This window comes from Lissotriton helveticus, chromosome 11 (genome assembly GCF_964261635.1).
Source record: "Lissotriton helveticus chromosome 11, aLisHel1.1, whole genome shotgun sequence".
Taxonomy (NCBI): Eukaryota; Metazoa; Chordata; class Amphibia; order Caudata; family Salamandridae; genus Lissotriton; species Lissotriton helveticus.
Genome location: NC_136072.1, coordinates 646,243,568 through 646,266,443, shown reverse-complemented (window position 1 = coordinate 646,266,443; position 22,876 = coordinate 646,243,568). Strand labels below are relative to the sequence as shown.

Genomic DNA, 22,876 nt, shown 5'->3' with positions numbered 1-22,876 from the left:
AATTTGGCGACCCAAAATACTACAAGAAAGTGAAATTAAAAGTCCTATTCGCAGCCTGCAGGGGATGGCATCAAATAAGATTATCACAACATATCCCTTATTACAGTACAATGGCCCCAATATGGAACTCACCGGGAACCCCAATTTGTCTACAAGACTCCCTAGTCAAAGCAATTCAAGACAATGGAATAGAAAGGTGGGGGGAGGCGGAGGACGATGTATTAATATCATGGCCAAAACTTCAGGCTGCAACAAAGGGGGACATTTCTAAATTCAAGTATCTTCAGTTATTAAGCTGGGCTAAATCACTTAAAAAACTGGAAATGGTAATGGGTGGTTTGAATGGAAGGCAGCTACTTTTCCAGTGGGACGGAAGGAAATTGCCATATGGTACTGGAATATGATCTACTCCCATGAAGATTTGCAACATGGGCCCGGATCTATTTGGAGGAAAGAGCTGCCGAGCTGCTGAGCTACGATCGGGATACCTTATGGCAAGTATCTCTATCTCTCCTCCAGCAAAGTGTTAAAGCTGCACCATTAAGAAAAAAACATTTATTTACAGTTCATAAGGCTTATTGGACCCCAAGAAGATTATCTAAGATTGGTTCCAGGAGAGTGAAATGTCAAAAGTGCGGGGAAATAGAGGCTGATGAAGCACATATGTTTTGGGGATGCCCAGCAATTCAATCGTTTTGGGAGAATGTAGGTGAGATGATTTTCAGCATCATGGGGGTTGAAGGAAAGGTGAGTCTCCCACAGGTAATATTTGGGGTAATACCAGATGAGGACACATTAACTAGCCTCCCGAAGAAGTATAAAAGTTTAATGTTTGTGCTAATTTTTTGGCACGTAGGGAACTGTGCATTAAATGGGTTTTGCCCGTTCCGCCGTCAGAGAGCGAATGGATCAATTCGGTCCATAGGGTTGCCAAAGTAGATAGAGCAATACGCATAACAAAAAAAAATAGATTTTGGGATATTGGGGACAATTATTGTAAAATCAGATAGGAGCAGACGATGGGTTACATTAGTCATGGTGTAGCAAATATTTTCTCAATGTTTTTCTTCTTTTCTTTCTCTTACTTCATGGTAGATACGTTTTTTCCTTTTTTTCCTTTGTTTTCTTTTTTCTTCTTTTAGTAAATGGTAGGCGATTTCAGTCCTATGATTATGTTTAGCCATACAGGTTTGGGATAGTCCATTGGGTGTGGACTGATAATCCTAGAGCAGAATACTCTGCGGGACCTGTTATAATGAAGAGTGAGCCTGGGGGGTAGAGTGATGGACTATGAGGATAAAGGTCGAGGCCAGGCGAGGACCCGAAGTGTTGTGAACATGCCTTCAGTGAATGAAGCGATCGTGAGTCCCCACTCTGGGGACCTAAGGCCATTAGACTTCGGGCCTTTTCCTCTGCGGGTTCTGTCTCTGCCTCCACATTTGATCTCTCAAATATATATCGGCTATGTACAAATGAGGACAAAACTTCTTTTTTTTTAAACCACACACTCACAACCACACACACAACCACACACAACCACACACACAACCGCACACACAACCACAAACACACACAAACAGACACAACCACACACGCACAACCATACACACACAACCACACACACACAACCACACACAACCACACAAACGCCCAACCACACCCACACCCACACCCCCAACCACACACACCCCTAACCACACACACACACCACACACAACCACACATATAACCACAACCACACACACACACAACCACAGCCACACACACAGCCACACCCACACCCATAACCACACAACCAACCACACACACCACACACACAACCACACACACACAACCACACACAACCACACAAACGCCCAACCACACCCACACCCACACCCCCAACCACACACACCCCTAACCACACACACACACCACACACAACCACACATATAACCACAACCACACACACACACAACCACAGCCACACACACAGCCACACCCACACCCATAACCACACAACCAACCACACACACCACACACACAACCACACACACAAAGCCGCACACACAACCACATGCACGCAACCACACACACACACAAGTGATCACACACAACCCCTCACACAACCACAACCACACACACAAACCCACACAAACACAACCACACACAACCACATACTCACAATCAGACACACAACCACACACAACCACACACACAGCACACACAACCACAAACACACACAAACACACACAACCACACACGCACAACCATACACACACACACAACCACAAACACACACACAACCACACACACACAACCACACGCAACCACACAAACGCCCAACCACACCCACACCCACACCCACACCCCCAACCACACACACCCCTAACCACACACACACACACCACACACAACCACACATATAACCACAACCACACACACACACACAACCACAGCCACAGCCACACCCACACCTATAACCACACAACCAACCACACACACCACACACACAACCACACACACAACCACATGCACGCAACCACACACACACACAACTGATCACACACAACCCCTCACACAACCACAACCACACACACAAACCCACACAAACACAACCACACACAACCACACACACACAACCACAACCCAACACACAACCACACACACAACCACAACCTCACACACAACCATGACACAAACAACCACACACAACCACACACACAACCACACATACACACAAAAGCAGACAAACACACAACCACACACACACACACACAACCACAACTACACACACAACCACACACACACAACCACACACAACCACACACAACCACATCCACCCATACACACACACAACTACACACACACCACACACAACCACAACCAGACACTCAACCACACCCACACCCACACCCACACCCACACCACCCACACACACCCACAACCACACACAACACACACACACAACCACACACACAACCACACACACACAACCACACACACAACCACACGCACAACCTGACACACAACCACACACATAACCACAAATACACACAACCACACACACACACACACACAACCAGAACCACACACACGCCCAACAACACACATGCCCAACCACACACATGCCCAACCACACACAAACACACCCAACCACACACACACAACCACACACACACAACCACACACACACACAACCACACATACAATCACAACCACACACACAGCCAAACATACAACCACAACCACACACACAACCACAGACACAACCACACCCACAACCACACAAACAACCACACACACCACACACACACACAACCACATACACACAACCACACACACTCACAACCACAAACACAACCACACACACATAACCACACACAGCCACACACAACTACACACACAACCACACAACCACACACACAACCACAACCCCACACACAACCACACACACACAACCACACACACACAACCACACACACACAACCACAAACACACAACTACACACACACACAACCACACCCACACACAACCACAGCCCCACATACACACACAACTACACACACAACCACACACACACACAACCACAACCTCACACACACCCACACACACAAAACCACACACAAACACACAACCACATACACACACAACCACAACTATACACACAACCACACACAAGCAGACAAACACACAACCACACACACACAACTACAACTACACACACAACCACACACACACACAACCACACACAACCACACACAAACCACATCCACCCACACACACACACAACTACACACACCACACACACAACCACAACCAGACACTCAACCACACCCACACCCACACCACCCACACACACCCACAACCACACACAACACACACACACAACCACACACACAACCACTCACACACAACCACACACACACACAACCACACGCACAACCACACACACAACCACCTACTCAATCACAACCACACACACCCAGACCCACAACCACACCCACACCCACACCCACAACCATACCCACAACCACACCCAAAACCACAACCACACACACAACCACACACACACAACCACACACAACCACACACACAACCTGACACACAACCACACACATAACCATAAATACACACAACCACACACACACACAACCACACACACACAACCACACACACACACAACCACAACCACACACACGCCCAACAACACACATGCCCAACCACACACATGCCCAACCACACACACACACACACACAACCACACACACACAACCACACACACACAACCAAACACACACAACCACACATACAATCACAACCACACACACAACCACACATACAATCACAACCACACACACAGCCACACATATAACCACAACCACACACTCAACCACACACACAACCACGCCCACAACCACACCCACAACCACACAAACAACCACACACACCACACACACACACAACCACACACACTCACAACCACACACACACACAACCACACACACATAACCACACACAGCCATACACAACCCCACACACACACACAACCACAACCCCACACACAACCACACACACACACACAACCACACACACACAACCACAAACACACAACTACACACACACACAACCACACACACACACACACAACCACAGCCCCACATACACACACAACCACACACACACACACACAACCACAACCTCACACACAACCACACACACAACCACACACACACAACCACACACACAACCACACACAAACACACAACCACACCCACACACAACCACAACTATACACACAACCACACACACAACCACACACACAACCAGCCACACAACCACACACACAACCACAAACATACACGCACAACCACACACACAATCACAACCACACACAACCACACACACCACACACCAAACACACACCACACACAACCACACACACAACCACACCCACACAACCACAACCACACACTCAATCACACCCACAGCCACACCCACACCCACACACAATACACGCACACACAACACACACACACAACCACAACCACACACTCAACCACAACCACACACACACCCAGCCCCACAACCATACCCACACACCCACAACCACAACCACACCCAAACCCACAATCGTTGTTTCCCTTGGTGAGTCACCCTAAGCCGGGCCGGGTAGAGCAAGGCGTAGTCTATCTGCGCAGCACTAAGCTTTTTCTTCACCGCGATGAATTTGCGCCTCTCTTCTTGAACCATCGGGGTGAAATCCGGATATATGGAAAAAGTCACTCGGTCATAAGTTAGGGTGTGTTTGGTACGGGCCGCTCGCAGTGCCACATCCCGATCCCTATAATTGAGTAATCGTGCGATGATGGGTCTGGGAGGAGTCCCAGGTTTAGGCACAGGTCCAAGGGATCAGTGGGCCCGCTCGACAATTAATTGAGTGGAGAAGGCGTCAGAACCAATAGCGGACAAAAGCAGTTTTTCAACATAGTCTTCCATACGTCCAGTATTTGTGGATTCTGGAACCCCCGTTATGCGTATATTATTGCGCCTACTGCAGGCCTCCAAATCCTCATTTTTCGCTGCTATGACCCTGTTAGAAAGGCGAACCCGGGGGAGGCAGAAGGTGTCTGACTGACCACCCCTAGGTCTACCCCTCCTTCAGAGAAGGGACCGAGCGATGTCGAGAGGCCTTCGACGGGAGGGCCCTCTCCTAGAATCGTACAGCAGAGTAACCACACCACTACAAATATACACCACACGTAGATAGAGTTTTCAATCTTTATCGGGTAATTAGTATCGTTTCAATATATATACAGCAGATCCCGAGATCTGGAAAGTCTCGTGGCAAGGGGCAAGGTAGCGGGACAGTCTTATAGATGGTCGGTTGCAAGGAGACCCTACGCACAGCTCTCAATCCTCGAGCTGGGGGGTTCCGGAAGGTTGGGCCGCGGCAGCGCCAGCAGGCTCCAAGATGGTTCAGCGAGTGTGGACCGCGGCAGCCCCAGCAGGTTCCAAGATGGTTCAGCGAGTGTGGACCGCGGCAGCGCCAGCAGGCTCCAAGATGGTTCAGCGAGTGTGGGCCGCGGCAGCGCCAGCAGGCTCCAAGATGGTTCAGCGAGTGTGGACCGCGGCAGCGCCAGCAGGTTCCGAGATGGTTCAGCGAGTGTGGACTGCGGCAGCGCCAGCAGGCTCCAAGATGGTTACAGCAAAGATGGACCGCGGCAGCGCCAGCAGGCTCCAAGGTGGTTACAGCGAAGATGGACCGCGGCAGTGCCAGCAGGTTCCAGGTAGAGCAGCAAGGGGAGTTCGTCTCAGGGTCAGCCGCGACAGCGTCAGCAGGGCTTCTCGACTCCGGGATACAACTGCCGTCCTACTCCGGGGCTGGCCCAGATATAGGTCTGGAGACCTTTGATGTCCGGACCCTCTCACCTGGGGGTCAGAGGGGCCGGGATGATGGTGTCCAGACACCCAGCAGGGGTTGGGGCCAGCACTCAGGGCGGCCGGAGGTCGATCGAAACCAGGCATACGGGGACGGTTGGAGAGCCATCGAAACTCCCCTCTCCTTGTCTCTGGTTGAGTGGCCACTCTACCACCCGGAGGGTTCTTGGTGCCTCCATGGCGGGCTCGCTGGGGCCGTGGCCGCGGCTGGTCCGGGACCACGTGTCTGTGACGTGATGGGCCCAAGATGGCGTCGGGCCTGGAATGTGGGTCCGGGGTGGGCACCGGACCGGTAATGCTGGGGCGGCCCGAGTGTGCCGTGTCAGTGGTTGTGGGCCGCCGGGTGGCGGATCTGGTGGTTTGGAGGGCGTGCAGAGGTGTGCCCGAGGCCGACCCGGGCTGGATGGAGGGCCGATGTCGTCCGGGGCCCGCCATGCGGGAGGGGTAGGACCACGCCACGAGGCCGGGTCCAACACACGTCCCCTCCAGCTGAAGGCGGGGGAGAGTCACCCATCTTCTTGGGGATTCTCCTCGCCAAGGCAGAAGAATCTGGAGAGGCCGTCAGCGTTGGCGTGGTCGTTGCCAGGGCGATGCTCCACGGTGAAGTTCATCCCTTGGAGGGAGATGGACCAACGTAGCAACTTCGGGTTCTCGCCCCGCATCTGCATCAACCACCGCAGGGGCCGGTGGTCGGTCTGTACTCGAAAGTGGGTGCCGAAGAGGTAGGGCCGGAGCTTCTTTAGGGCCCATACGACGGCGAATGCTTCCCTCTCGATGGTGCTCCATCGTTGTTCTCGGGCCAGCAGGCGCCGGCTGATGAAGGCCACAGGGAGGTCAACTCCGTCAGAGTTCATTTGGGACAGTACGGCCCCAATGCCGTGTTCCGAGGCGTCCGTTTGGACGATGAACTCTCGGCTGTAGTCGGGGGCCTGGAGCACCGGGGCGGTGCACATGGCAGTCTTTAGTGTCTCAAAGGCTACTTGGCACTCGGGGGTCCAGTGCACCTTCGGGTGTAGTCTCTTGGAGGTTAGTTCTGTGAGGGGCCCCACAATGCTCCCATAGTCTTTTATGAACCGCCGATAGTATCCAGTGAGCCCCAGGAAGGCTCGGACGGCGGTCTGGGTGACGGGGGGCTCCCAGGCCTGGATGGCGTCGATCTTGGGTTGGAGGGGAGCCACTTGGCCGCTCCCCACTTGGTGTCCCAGATAGGTCACGGACCCTTGACCGATCTGGCACTTGCTGGCTTTTATTGTTAGTCCAGCCTGTTGGAGGGCCGTCAGGACCTTCCAGAGGTGGGTCAGGTGCTCGTCCCAACAGAGGCTGTACACCGCAATATCGTCCAGATAGGCGGCACTGAACTCTTCCAGCCCTGCCAGCACCCGATTCACTAGTCTCTAGAAGGTGGCCGGAGCATTCTTCATGCCGAAGGGCATCACGTTGAAGTGGTAGTGGCCATCGGGGGTCGAGAAAGCGGATCGTTCTTGGGCCCCTGGCGTGAGGCCGATTTGCCAGTATCCGGCCGTGAGGTGGAAGGTGCTGAGGTACCTGGCGGCTCCCAGGCGATCGATCAGTTCATCCGCTCGGGGGATGGGATGGGCGTCGGTCCTGGTGACGGCATTCAGTCCCCGGTAGTCGACACAGAACCGCAGCTCCGGGGGCACCCCGGGGGCGGCGGCCTTACGGACCAGGACGACGGGACTGGACCATGGACTGTCTGAGGGCTCGACTACCCCTAGGGCTAGCATCTTGGAAACTTCGGCTTGGATGCAGGCCCGGACTCGGTCGGGGACTCGGTAGGCTCGGTGCCGCACGGGCGGACTGTCCCCGGTGTCGACGTCGTGAACACACCACTGGGTGACTCCGGGGGTGAGGGAAAATAAGTTTGCAAATTGACCCAGCAGTTTCTGGCAGTCCTGGCGCTGTTTGGGTGTCAGCGCGGGAGAGAAGGAGACCCTCTCGACGGAGCCATCTTTCTCGGAGGTGCTCAGGAGGTCTGGTAGAGGCTCGGAGTCGTCCTCTGCTCCGTCATCGGTAGCCAACAACAGGCTCAGTTCGGTGCGGACAAAGTGGGGCTTGAGCCGATTGGCGTGTAGGACCCGGAGGGGGTTCCGGGGGGACTCCATGTCCACTAGGTAGGTGACGGGGCTCTTGCGCTCCACCACGTTGAAGGGCCCCGTCCATTTGTCCTGGAGGGCGCCGGGGTCGACCGGGGACATGACCCAGACCTGCTGGCCCGGTTCGAATTCAATGGACGAGGCATTTTCATCATACCAGCGCTTCATCTCCGCTTGACTGGCCTTAAGGTTGGTTTCGGCCAGTTCCCGGAACTTCCGAGTCTGGTTGCGGAGAGTCAAGAGGTATCGGAAAACATCAGGCGGAGCATCGGAGGCGGCCAGCTCCCAGCCTTCCTTGACCAGACTGAGGGGGCCTCGCACCGGGTGTCCATATAATAGTTCAAAGGGGATGAACCCCAGGGACTTCTGGGGTACCTCCCGGTAGGCGAACAGGAGGCACGGCAGCAGAACTTCCCATTTGCGCCGGAGGGGCTCTTCTAGGCCCTTGATCATTCCTTTCAGGGTCCTATTAAATCGCTCCACTAGTCCATTCCCTTGAGGGTGATACGGGGTGGTGAACTTATACGCGACCCCGCACTGTTGCCACAGGGACCGCATATATTTCGATATAAAGTTTGTGCCCCGATCACTGACGACCTCTCGGGGGAAGCCGACTCTGGAGAAGATCCCCATTAGCGCCCGACCCACTACGGGGGCTGTGATAGTCCGGAGGGGGATAGCTTCTGGGTAGCGGGTGGCATGGTCCACCAGGACGAGGATGAAGCGGTGCCCCTGAGAGGTTGGGGGATCCAGGGGCCCCACGATGTCGATCCCTACTCGCTCGAAGGGAGTGGTCACCACGGGAAACGGTTGGAGTGGGGCCTGGATTTTCCCCCACTCTTTCCGCTGGCTTGGCAGGTCGGACAGGTTCGGCAGTGGTTGTACACATCGCGGCGCATCTTCGGCCAATAAAAGTGAGTCACCAGGCGGCTGTAGGTTTTGTCCTGCCCCAGGTGCCCGGCGAGGGGCACATCATGTGCCAGGTTTAAGAGAAAGTCTCTGAAGTGGAGGGGGACGACTAGCACTCGGCCGGCCCCCAGCTCGGCGATTTTTTGTTCACTGTACAAGAGGTCCTGGTCCGAATAGATCCAGTGGGACCCCGAGGAGTCTCCTGTGGCTTGCGTGGCGGCTTGTTGTCGGAGTCCCTCAAGGGAAGGACATGTCTTTTGTTCCCGACGGAACTGCTCGCGGGTGGGGCCCCCTTCTTGGCGCCACTGGGCTAGTTCGGGAAGGGGCCCGAGCTCGGGAAGTTCTTCATGGCTGGGGCCCTGCGGCCCCAGTTCGGGTTCGGCTGTGGCAGTGGCGGGTGGCGGAGGTGCCGGCCATTCAGGTTCTTCGGGCAGATTGTCTTCGGTTGGGGCGGCGTCCTGGGTGGACATGGATCGGGTCATTACGCAAACCCATTCAGGAAGGCCTAGCATCCCCAGATGCTCTCTTTGCTCGATCTGTGCCCAGGGGGAACTTTCCAGGTCGTTCCCTAGGAGGCAGTCCACCGGGGCATCGTCTCAGGTGGTGACTTTCAGCATGCCGGACACTCCTCCCCACTCGAAGGGGATGCGAGCCATCTGGCACAGGCTCTCGGAATTGTCCGCTGACCGGACAGGGCACAGAACGTGGGGCAAGATTTGTTCTGGGGTCACCAGATGGCAGCGGACGGCGGTTATGCCGGCCCCCGTGTCACGGAGAGCCTCGGCCCGGCGTCCGTTGATGGTGACCCACTGGCGGTACTTCTGGGTGTTGATCGGAATCTGGTCTCGGGGGATCATGTCTTTGTCGCCCAGGGAGGCGAGGCACATGGCCGCGGACTCCCATTCTTCGGGTTCCATAGGGACCTCCTCTTCTTCATCCTTTTCTTCGCTCAGAGCAGCTGCCGTGATTTGTCGACCGGGGGGCCCGGTGGTGCCGGGCCGCTGGTTCATGGGGCAGAGAGGATCATTGGCATAGTGACCCAGCCGCTGGCATCTGTGGCACGTAACGTTGGGGCGTGGCCCCGGTCGGGCTGGATGGGTCCCCCTCGGGCTGGAGGCTGGTGTAGAGGAGGCGGGCAAAGACCCCGGCGGGAGGTCTCGGCCTCGGCTGATGCCAGACCCGCCGCCTCGCGGCCGGTGGTTCCCCGGGGACCCCCGTCCGTATTCTCCTGTGGTGTTCCGGTGGACGCGGTTGCTCGCCCACCGATCTGCTTCGACCGCTAGCTTTCGCGGCTCGGTCAACTTGCTGTCGAGGAGGTGCTGTCGTAGTTCAATGAAGCAGTTGTTGGAGAGGTGCTCCCATAACATCAGGTCGACCAACTGCTGGTAGGTAGTGACTGCCTTTGACCCACCCCTCGAAGGCTCTGCTAAAAAAGTTCACATATTCTACCCAAGTGGTACCGGGGATTTTTTTACAGTCTCGGAACCTCTGCCGGTACATTTCGGGGGTGAGTCCGTAGCGCGTGAGTAGGGCCGTTTTCATGTGTTCATAGGAGGTCATTTCGGTGTCAGGGAGTTCCAGCAGGGCGTCCCTCCCTTTGTTGACGAACTTCCCCCACAGGCCGGCGCCCCAATCCTTCAGGGGCACCCGATGGACGGTCATGGCCACCTCGTAGGCTTTGAACCATTGTTGGATATCATCGTTCTTGTAGTATTCTTTGACTACATCTTTCGGTAGGTGAACCTTGGTGTCCACGGGAGGGGCCGAGGTCTTGGCCCCGGCCGCGCTATCTTCGTTGATCTTGGCCTTGATTTCTAGTTCTCTCAGGCCTCGTTTGTGTTCATATACTAGTTGTTTTTCTTCGAGGTCACGTTGTCTCCGTTTCTCTTCTAGATCCCCCTCCAGCCGTAGTTGCTCGAGGGCTATCTTTTTCTCCGCTAGCTGGAGTTCTCCGTCTAGCCGGAGTCGTGCAAGCTCCACTTCGTGTAGCCGGTTGCGCTCTCGTTCTCGAGCGTCTTCATAGATGAGGTCCGCGTTTAGTGTTGCGGTTCTTTCCCCCGTGGGGGGTGCGCGGGTTTCCTGTTGCCCGTTCGGGCCACTCTCCTCTTGGGGTGGTCTGTCTCGGGTTTCCACCCAGGCTTGTAGGGCCGATTTGAAGTCCTCTTTTGTGCTCAGGCCAGTGGTAGCGATACCCATGTCTTTACAGAATTGTTTTAGTTCTTTGTGGCTGTATTCTTCTATCTTCTCTTTCTGGAATTCGGCAGGTAGGTTGGTTCCTTGGGTCGTCATGGTCTCTGTGTGTTTTTCCGTCGTAGCGGGTAGATCACTCTCTGTACGATTTTGCGTTGGCTCGGATCGCAGCGCCTGCCACCAATGTTAGAAAGGCGAACCCGGGGGAGGCAGAAGGTGTCTGACTGACCACCCCTAGGTCTACCCCTCCTTCAGAGAAGGGACCGAGCGATGTCGAGAGGCCTCCGACGGGAGGGCCCTCTCCTAGAATCGTACAGCAGAGTAACCACACCACTACAAATATACACCACACGTAGATAGAGTTTTCAATCTTTATCGGGTAATTAGTATCGTTTCAATATATATACAGCAGATCCCGAGATCTGGAAAGTCTCGTGGCAAGGGGCAAGGTAGCGGGACAGTCTTATAGATGGTCGGTTGCAAGGAGACCCTACGCACAGCTCTCAATCCTCGAGCTGGGGGGTTCCGGAAGGTTGGGCCGCGGCAGCACCAGCAGGCTCCAAGATGGTTCAGCGAGTGTGGACCGCGGCAGCGCCAGCAGGTTCCAAGATGGTTCAGCGAGTGTGGACCGCGGCAGCGCCAGCAGGCTCCAAGATGGTTCAGCGAGTGTGGGCCGCGGCAGCGCCAGCAGGCTCCGAGATGGTTCAGCGAGTGTGGACCGCGGCAGCGCCAGCAGGTTCCGAGATGGTTCAGCGAGTGTGGACCGCGGCAGCGCCAGCAGGCTCCAAGATGGTTACAGCAAAGATGGACCGCGGCAGCGCCAGCAGGCTCCAAGGTGGTTACAGCGAAGATGGACCGCGGCAGCGCCAGCAGGCTCCAAGGTGGTTACAGCGAAGATGGACCGCGGCAGCGCCAGCAGGTTCCAGGTAGAGCAGCAAGGGGAGTTCGTCTCAGGGTCAGCCGCGACAGCGTCAGCAGGGCTTCTCGACTCCGGGATACAACTGCCGTCCTACTCCGGGGCTGGCCCAGATATAGGTCTGGAGTCCTTTGATGTCCGGACCCTCTCGCCTGGGGGTCAGAGGTGCCGGGATGATGGTGTCCAGACACCCAGCAGGGGTTGGGGCCAGCGCTCAGGGAGGCCGGAGGTCGATCGAAACCAGGCATCCGGGGACGGTTGGAGAGCCATCGAAACTCCCCTCTCCTTGTCTCTGGTTGAGTGGCCACTCTACCACCCGGAGGGTTCTTGGTGCCTCCATGGCGGGCTCGCTGGGGCCGTGGCCGCGGCTGGCCCAGGACCACGTGTCTGTGACATGATGGGCCCAAGATGGCGTCGGGCCTGGAATGTGGGTCCGGGGTGGGCACCGGACCGGTAATGCTGGGGCGGCCCGAGTGTGCCGTGTCAGTGGTTGTGGGCCGCCGGGTGGCGGATCTGGTGGTTTGGAGGGCGTGCAGAGGTGTGCCCGAGGCCGACCCGGGCTGGATGGAGGGCCGATGTCGTCCGGGGCCCGCCATGCGGGAGGGGTAGGACCACGCCACGAGGCCGGGTCCAACAGACCCGCAATAGGTTCTCCATTCGTGTTAGTTGTGCCATATGCCCCGCCGTGATGTCATCATTTTCGGAAATACGCCGTTCCGTCTCCACAATGCGTTCCTCATGCTGGTCCATTTTGTGTACTATGGCGTCCATTTGAGACGACATTTTGTCCACCTTGTCTACAACTGTGGCAAAGCCTTGCCTAATTTCTTGCAGGAGCTGTTGGTTGTTCGTCTCTGCAGTGGACGGTCCACCTGTCGCCTGGTCAGCTCCACGTGTCGGCGCAGCGTCCTGACTGGAGTTCGGACATTTTTTCCCAGCGTCAAATGTAAGTTTTGGTTGGCGAGAATCCGGTCGTCCCATGGCTGCGCAGCTCCGGGATCAACGCAATCTCAGCACCTCCTACTCAGTTTCCGATATCAGCCTTCACACAGCTCCTCCGGCCCTTCGTATGGCACAGGCGCAAGTAGTCGCAGCATACTAGTTGCGTGATCCCAGAGCAAGATCAAGGGTGGGCGCACTCATCCAAACACTACCTTGCGCAGCGGTGTGCTTCAGTAATCGTCGTGATCTTCCAATGTGCAGTTCCTGCAGTTTCAACCAGCGCTGTTTGTTTCCACCAAATTACAATGTACAGTCACTTCAGTGGTCTCCGATCCGGAAAGCAGGGAGTGCTCAAAATTGTGATGAAATCAGGCATCCGCACTACACCCTATAGGCAGTCTGTATAGGCGCAGTGGTAAGCTCAAAGTGTGACCCCTTCCAAGCTCTTTAGTGGTTCTAGTTAACACAGCCAGCAGCTATAGTGCAAGGTACCTGGGCTCAACGATATAATCCCGCTGTTATCCAATGGGATCAAGCCAGTCCAAAGGCACCACTCCTGTGCTTCCCAAGCATGGTCCAGATTATGCAGAACGCCTCGCTAGACACCACCAGTTATTGGAGGCCAGCCCAAATGTTTTTCAGTTCAGTATAGCCAACAGGCGTCTTCCCGCTGCGTGCACCGCACCCTTCAGGTATGGCCTCCTCTGTTAGCTTCACTGTCTGCCCCAATAGCCAGCCAGCGCCATATGTGCCTCACCGCAATTCCCGTAAGCCTCCGTGACATACCTCCGCAGCACAGCGAGGCAGTCTCCGCTCCCAGTTCGTGGGTGGCCGTCCGCTGCCTCAGCCAGGTACAATGGTGGCCACGACGCAACTGGGCCGCGAGCGCCGCTCCGGGCTTATCTCACCTCGGATCAGGTAAGGAGTCTGTTGTTTAGCGGCCACTGCGTCTCTCCGTGGTGCAGACACTATCTTGAGCAGGTCCACTCGGCAGTGTCGGTCATCTGTATGCGCAGTCTGGTGTCTGCGCCGCTCTCCCTTCCACCTTCCGGCTCTGTGGCCTGCACTCCACGTGTGCAGCCGCGGTGTTTCCTGGACTCGGTCCCCGCCGGTGGCCTCCCTCGAACGTCCAGCTCCAATCCTGGGTGAAGTTCAGGGCTCCGTAGCAACAGTTTCCGCAGGCCGATTGTCATGCAAATTGCACAGAGGGTAGGGATAGATGCAAGCTATTATGTCACGCAGTTTCAGCCGATTCCGATGTCGGTTTAAGAGGATAAATGTCGGATTATCTTCCAGGCTACAGGAGCCTCACCCTCAGGCGGCCATTCTGTAGTGCGCCCTCTAGCGCCTCCATTTTAAATAAATATTGTCAGGGTTTGGCATACATGTTATTGGGAAGGGACATACAAACCTAGGACTATTAGTCTGTTATTAGTACACGGAGACAAAGTTCTATTTTCGCGATGATTTTTACGTTCCGGATATCACGTGGTAATCGTTTTTCTTTCACATAGACGCACATAGGCACCATCTTGTGAGTATTACGATCATAGTATTAGTTGGTGGAGTCAGTTCATTCTTATATATCGAACACAAAATAGCAAAGTTAATCCTTACCTAATCAGATTTTTTTGATTTTTGATTTAATGAGGGTTAGTGTGGAGATTAGTACATCATACAGGGTTTTATCTACTATATTTCCAACATCGGTATCTTATCCAATGGACTCATCATGGCGGAGTTCCTTTCCCAGCACATAATCCTCATAGATTCTACCCAGGCTATATCCTATTTGTTATACAACCTATTAGTAGTCCTGAATTACAAATGAAAGAACCAGCTCATTTATAAAAAGTAATGAAATTCATTATTGATGTTGAGGCCCAATGTTACACATCGAAGTCTACAAATCCATCGGGATTCCATCAGCCTTAGATATAATGTCCTGTCTCCACCTCTTGCATTCACATTAATGTGATCAATCGCATGAAAGGTAATGTCCTTGTTGTCCGGATGACATTCTAGGATATGCTGTACTATCGGATTGGTCACATCACCATGTTTTATATTTCTTACATGTTCTTGTATGCGAACTTTAAGACATCTCACGCTACTCCCCACATAGATTTTATTGCAGGCACAGATGATGACATATACTGTGAATGTTGCATTACAATTGATGAAGGATCCTATCTGAAATTCTTTGGGACCATTGTACCTAAAGAATTTCTTTTTGTTCAAACCAAATTTGCATATTGAGCAGCCCCCACAAGTGTGGAAGCCTGATGGTTTCTCTGGAAGCCATGTAGATAATGTCTGGCTTGTTTTTTTTACTTGGCTTTGGCATAATACCTTTTTTACTGTACACCCCTTACGGTAAACAACTTTAGGTTTTTCAGATACCAAATCCACTAGCAGGGTTTCAGACTTTAACAAGTGCCAATTTTTTTTAAAGATATTGTAAATATGGTTGCTGTAAATACCATACTCTGTGATAAATGTACACTGCCCCTGAGTTTTGTTGGTCTCATGATTTTTTCTTTGTACCAAAGTATCTTTTCTTTTCCGATTCCTAATTTGTTTTCTGCTTTAATGAGACTTGTTTCATCATATCCTCTAGCTTTAAAGTCATTTTTAAGTCTACATATATTTGATACAAAGTTTTTTCCTCGCTGCAATTACGGCGAATTCTCACCATTTCGCCGTAGGGTATAGCGGTAAGTGTAGACTTGGGGTGACAACTTGTTGCACTTTTAATTTTCTGATCTTTTACATATAGTCTCAGATCTAGGAACGAAATGTCCTGCTTAGAGCTGTTTATTGTTAATTTTATATTCCTTCTATTATTATTCAAATAGTGGAAATATTTATTTAACTCATCAGAACTCCCCTTCCAAATCAGGAAGATATCATTGATGTATCTGGTATAGAAAAAGATACTGTCCATCCAGTCGTTGGTACCCGGGCCCCAGGCATGCTCCATCTCATACATGCCCATAAAGAGGTTAGCATAAGATGGAGCAAACCTGGAGCCCATTGATGTCCCTTGCCTCTGTATATACCAATCCTCTTCATGTAGGAAGGCATTCTGGGTCAAAATCATTTCCGCCATTGTGAGTAACATTTGCGTGTGTTCTAAGTGACACGCATTGCGTTTGTACAAAAAATACTTTAAAGATCCTAAACCATCTTCCAGCCCTATGCAAGAATACAAGCTCTCCACGTCCATCGTAACGAACGTGAAGATGTTGTCTTCCCACAACAAATCCTCTAGTTTACAGAGGAGTTCCCTGCTATCTTTGAGGTATGATGGAAGATTATGTACAATTGGTTTAAAAAAAGTATCGACATACTCTACCAGATGTTCAGTTGGGCCGCCATTGCCTGATATTATTGGCTGGCCCGGTAGAAAAGTTCCACCTTTATGAATTTTAGGTAGCGTATAAATACACGGATGCCTTGAGTCACTAGCAAGAAGATATTTATACTCTAAATCCGTTATAAGGCTGGATTCATGCCATTTTGATAATCTTCCATTAATATTTCTTTCAATTGTTTTGGTGGGGTCGGATTGTAATTTCATATAGAACTCTGTATTATTTAGTTGTCTTTCTATCTCATTTACATAGTCCACAAACTTCATTATCACAATATTACCGCCTTTGTCAGCCTCACGGATGACTAGATCAGAGTCATCCCGTAGAGACTGAAAAAAGGCTATTTCACTCTTCGTGATATTGTGCTGATGGACACATTTTGAGTTTAGCTCATGTCTGTCCTCCAAATTATACAAATCTTGCGTAACCTTCATAGAGAAGTTATCTATAGCTAAATTTGTATGTACTGGTGGCATAAATGTAGATGTTTTTCTTAAGCCACTATCTATACTGGTATCCTCAACAATATCCAGGTTCCTAGCATGCTTCACTAGATTACTCATACTTTCTTCTTCTAGAGTGGCAATAACATGTGAGGTAGCAATTTCAGATATTTCAAACTCGGACACATATGGCATATTTATACAAGGAGGGCGGATATTTGGATGTTCAGAAAAGTATTGTTTTAATTTCAACTTTCGTACAAAGCGAAACAAATCTACATGTACATTGTCCAATGACTGATTTCCTGTTAAACAATAATTCAGACCTTTGTTCAAAATCATCAATTCACTAGCATCAAATTGTTTAGAGGAAAGATTAACAATATTTACTGTATTGGTTTCCATGTCTTCTCCAATTCTGTCCAGATAGTGGTTCACAATCTCATTATTGGTCATAGTCAGTTGTTCCCTAGTTTTTTTTTTTTTTTTTTGTTTGTTTTTTTTGGTTATAAACTTTTATTCAGTGACAGTGCAGACACACAGCTCTATGCCTACAACCCTGAGGCCGGCAGCAATGTAAATGAACTTCAAGACAGCATGATAGTATCGGCAGATCTTACAGAGCAATATCCCCCCAGGGAACAGTGGACGTCCCGCCCCTTCACCACTGCTAGACACACTTTCCCTAGGTCCCAAGGCCTCCCCATCCTAACCTCGCCCCCCCCTGTTGGTGCCCACCCAGCCCCACTACGTAATGAAGTGTGTTGGTGTGGAATGTCTGTCTGACCCCTGAACCCGGCTTATAACCTCGCTGACAACTACCCTCCCCGAAACTTATCCCCTTCCCCCCCTTAACTACCCCCGTGCTTGCCTCTGCATGATTCCCAAAAACATGTCCCCTCCCAACCCGTTCTCCCAATCCGTGACCTACTCTCCACCCGCTCCAAATCTCAGTGACCCCTGTGTCCTGCGACTACCCGTCCTGTAAGTAGCACACTTGAAATGGCGTTCAAATGGCACGCTACCACTAGCCTCCCACCACCCTTGAAGACTCACACAGTGACGCACCCAGGCCCCCACTAGTCGCTGAAACCGAGAGAGTCTAGCCCCGAACCTCAGTGTCCTCCTCCCCGCTCTGGTTCTCCTCTCCCTCATGTCCCGAATCCACGTCAGCCTTTTTGGTGGCATACGTCAGGAACTGGTCCCAGAAATTTTTCGGTCTGCTGCGAGGAGGTAGAAGCTCGCTATAGAGCTGTGACTGAGTGCACCCATATAGCATATCTCTGGACCACCCAACTTTGGTCGGGAGAGGTCCTCGCATCCAGCACCGCGCCACCAGCCGTCGGGCCATTATTAGTCCCAGATCCGCAAGGCGACGCATCGCCGGCGGGAGAATTCTGGAGTGCCCCAGGAGTGCCAACGCCGGGTCAACCGGTAGCTCGGTCTCCAGTATGTGGCCCAGCTCCTCAAAAATAGCCGCCCAGAATCTGTTGATGCCCGGGCATGCCCACGCGAGATGCATGAAATCCGCCACTGGTGAGTGGCAGCGATCGCACTCCGCTGATTGTCTGAGGCCGTACCTATGTAGGCGTTCAGGGGTGTAATACACTCTTTGCAGGAATTTAAAGTGGATGAGTCTATGTCGAGCGTTTATGGAAACCCTTCTAGTATTGCGGCAGCAGTATTCCCACATAGAATCGCTGATTTCCGCCTGCAGATCCCGCTGCCATGCCGAACGAGCTTTGGAGATGGTCTGTTGGCCGCTACGCTGGCCTATCCGATACAACCGGGAGACAAGATGGCTAGGGGACGGCGTTTTGATAACGTACGTCAGTTCCGGAGTTTCAGGAGGCTCCTGCATGGTAGTACCCAACAAGTCCCGTAACGCCGCTCGGACCCTGTGGAAATGAAAGCGTTGCATTAGTGTGGCAGACGGCCTGGAATGTGCCAGCTGTGTCCAGGTGATCGCAGTGCCCTCTTGGAATAGATCTCCCAGCTTGAGTATGCCCAATTGACGAAGCGCCAACAGGACCCCTTTCTCCCGCAGCGGCGAGAGCCATACTGCCCAATCTATAGGGACCAGCGGGGAATACAGTAGGTCATGACCATGTCTCCGAGCCAAGGAATGCCACGCATGGTTAGTCGCCGTGATGGAGTCCAATATACCAACCCGACGTGAAGCCGGTTCAAACACTGTGGCAGGCGGGGGGAGAGGGGCAGTGAAAAGGGTTTCAAGTATCACGTGGGGGATGTTGCGATCCCCGTGAGTCCAAGTATGCAAATGTGTCGCTTGCGCAACCCTGTAGTATCTCTCTAAGTCAGGCGCCCCTAAACCTCCTTGCTCATAAGGGAGCGTTAGGATTTGCCACTGTATCCTCGGTTGCTTGCCCCCCCAGGCCAACCGTATGAGTGTCTGGGTCAGTGTCTTGAAGAACACCTTCGGTAGGGTCACCGGGATGGTATTGAACAAAAACAGGAACCGAGGTAGGACTATCATTTTCATCAGGGCTATGCGATCCGACAGGGAGAACGGCAACTTGCACCATCTATCAACATCATCGGACAGTCTGGAATAGGCCACCCCATAATTCTCCCTCACAAGAACATCCGGGTCCGGGTGCAGTTGTATGCCCAGATATCGGACCGGATCATCCGACCACTGTAGTGGATAATCCATCTCAAACTTGCTCGTTGCCGGGGTCAGCGGGAATGCAACGGATTTGCTCCAGTTTACTCTCAGTCCTGATAATGCTCCAAATTGCACTACTTCCCGTAGCACAGAGGAGAGATTGAGCTCTGGGTCTCTAACATAGAGGAGGGTATCGTCAGCATACGTGGATATGCAGATCTTGTACGTAGGGAAACTGATTCCCTCGAGACTATGGTATTCCCTCAGAGCGCACGCTAGAGGTTCAGCAACGAGTGCGTATAGCAGAGGCGATAGAGGGCAGCCCTGCCTGGTGCCCCTGCGTATTGCAAAGGCGTCCGACACTCTGTTGCCCAGGCGAACTCTCGCTGATGGTTCATAGTATAACGCTCCTATCATCTGCAGGAATGGTTCTCCCAGGCCCAGCTTCCGTAGTACTCTAGACATGAAGGGCCATTCGACAGAGTCGAACGCCTTCTCCATGTCCAAAAATACAGCTAGCGCCTTACACTCCGGTTTAACATGTTGCATTGTCCCTAGCACCGTGCGGATGTTGTAGGTAAGGCTCCTGGTAGGGATGAAGCCGGCCTGCTCCGGAGCGACCAGTTCCGGGGTCAAGAGAGCCAGACGTGTCGCCAGCACTTTGGCGTAAAGTTTAGCATCGACATTTATTAACGAGAGTGGCCGGTATGAGCTCCGTTCCGTCGGGGGTTTTCCCGGCTTAAGGAGGGTAATAATGAGAGCCTCTCGCATGGATGGCGGCATGCAACCTTCCTGACATATACCGTCGAACAGAGTCGACAGGTAGGGCACCAACTGGTCCCCGAAGGCCTTGTAGAAGCCAACCGTCAGCCCGTCGGAACCCGGGGCACTGCCCGCGCTCATGCTGTTTAGTGCTTCCACTATCTCTTCCCTCTGAATAGGCATCATCAGGAACTCCCTCTGTGCGTTCGATAGCTGTGGCATTTTAATAAAGTCTAGATAATCATCAATTGCCCCCTCCATGCCAGTAGATTTGGCCTCATAAAGAGTGGAGTAGAATTGTCGAAACTCGTCTAAAATTCGCTCTTCGTCTGTCAGGAGCTCTCCCGTACTCGACACCAATTCGCCGACTACAAGCTGACGTCTTTCGCTGCGAACCATGTTGGCCAGCAGGGATCCAGGCCTCCCACCTTCGCCATAAGTGCGTGCTGTAGCGTATTTGCCCAAGTGTTGGACCTCCCTGTCTGCTTCCGCATTGTATTCTGATACTAGCTGTTTAATAATATCTAGCGTGTCCCCGTCAGGGCTTGTCTGCAGACTCCGCTCCAGTTCCGCCAGGCGCGTTTCCAGGTATTGAAGCCGCTGCCTAATGGACTTAAGGACGCTGGAGTGCTTGGCCATAGCTACACCTCGCACATACACCTTAAACGTCTCCCACAGCGTGTGGAAGTCATCCACGGAGCCCACGTTGACGTCAAAGAAGTTCTGGATCTCCTCTGCAAGTTCGCCCCTAAACAGTTCGTCTAGCAGAGAATATGGGGGAAAGCGCCACGTGAACGGGGGGAGACGAGGCGTCGGCAGTTCGAGAAGCATGAGGAGAGGAGAATGATCCGAAAGCGTGCGGGGCAGAATAAGACAGTCCCTCACTCTGCTAGCCAGAGGTCGCGACGCAAGCCAGTAATCAATTCTCGTGTGTATTTCGTGGTAGGAGGAATAGTGCGTGTAGCCTCCTCTGGCATGATGCCTATTGCGCCATACGTCAAGTAAATCCAGGCGCGCCATTGCAGTCTGTAGCACCGCTGCCGCAGCCGACGGATTCCTATGCGGTCCCGCCGACCTGTCCAGCATCGGGTCAAGAACCAGATTAAAATCCCCACCCCAGAGCATACCGGAACATTCATACAACTCGCATTTCTGAGCCAATGTCGTGTAGAACTCCGGGGAGTCAAAGTTTGGGCCATACACATTCACCACCATGCAATCAAGACCCCTGCCCTTACATCTGCAGAGTACATATCTGCCATCGGTGTCGGCTTCCAAGAGCGTCAGTTTCAGTTTGGAGCCAGGGTTAACCCAAATGAGAGTACCCCTGGAATGAGTCGTGAACCCTGAAGCTACACTACAATCCACCAGACCCTTGTGAAGAAGCATTTTGCTGGTAAGAGGTAAGTGCGTTTCCTGTAATAGTGCAAGATCTATGTGGTGTCTGCGCAGGTAACTGAGGACTTTGCGAAGCTTCCTGAAGTCATTCAATCCCCGTACATTCCAAGTCAAGAGTCTTAATTGTGTATGTTCCGGCTCCCTCAGTGCCGCGATCTCGGAAGTATCAGTCCCACCCGCCATGGTTGAATTTATTAAAGTTGTGGAACAGATGCACGTTCACTGCGGCAACACAGTCAAGCAGGAGAAACGGAGGGGGAGCTACAGCTGCATGTAAATTGGGAGGTCCCCGCAGATATTGGCAAAGCACATTTTCAATCAGGAACAAGAAAAACAGTCCAAGTCCAGAAACAAACCCCAACATTCCACCCCCCTCCCACAGCTGACCCTCCCCAACTCGGCCATGCAGGTCCCTGTCCCACCCGCCCCTCCCCAGTAACCAGTCCAGAAACCCCATAGCCAACGGCACGTGGGCAAAGGTAGCCAGCCACTACAGACTCACCTAGTAAGTCACAACTCTGGAACCCTAAGTCCCCACCCCCCGCCGTACACCATCTAGTATGCATCAGCCCATCAAGCCGTAGACACAATTTCTACATTTCCCCCAGCTTTGCCGGGAATAAACTCCCCCCCCCCCACCCGCCCTCGGTGCATCAACCACAACCCATCAAACGGTAATAGGCCAGAAAGAGCAACAGTCACAATGGATGCAGTCTAGCACAACAAGGGACAATAACTGTGCACACGCCCCATACCCTCTGTTCAGTGACATCTCG

General features: G+C 52.7%; 1 protein-coding gene across 3 annotated transcripts in view; it reads right to left on the bottom strand.

Moving 5' to 3' along the window:
• Positions 1–22,876, bottom strand: part of LOC144791046 (disintegrin and metalloproteinase domain-containing protein 9-like) — a 1,785,694-nt gene that overhangs the window by 669,306 nt on the left and 1,093,512 nt on the right. The gene's annotated exons all lie outside the window — the stretch shown is intronic.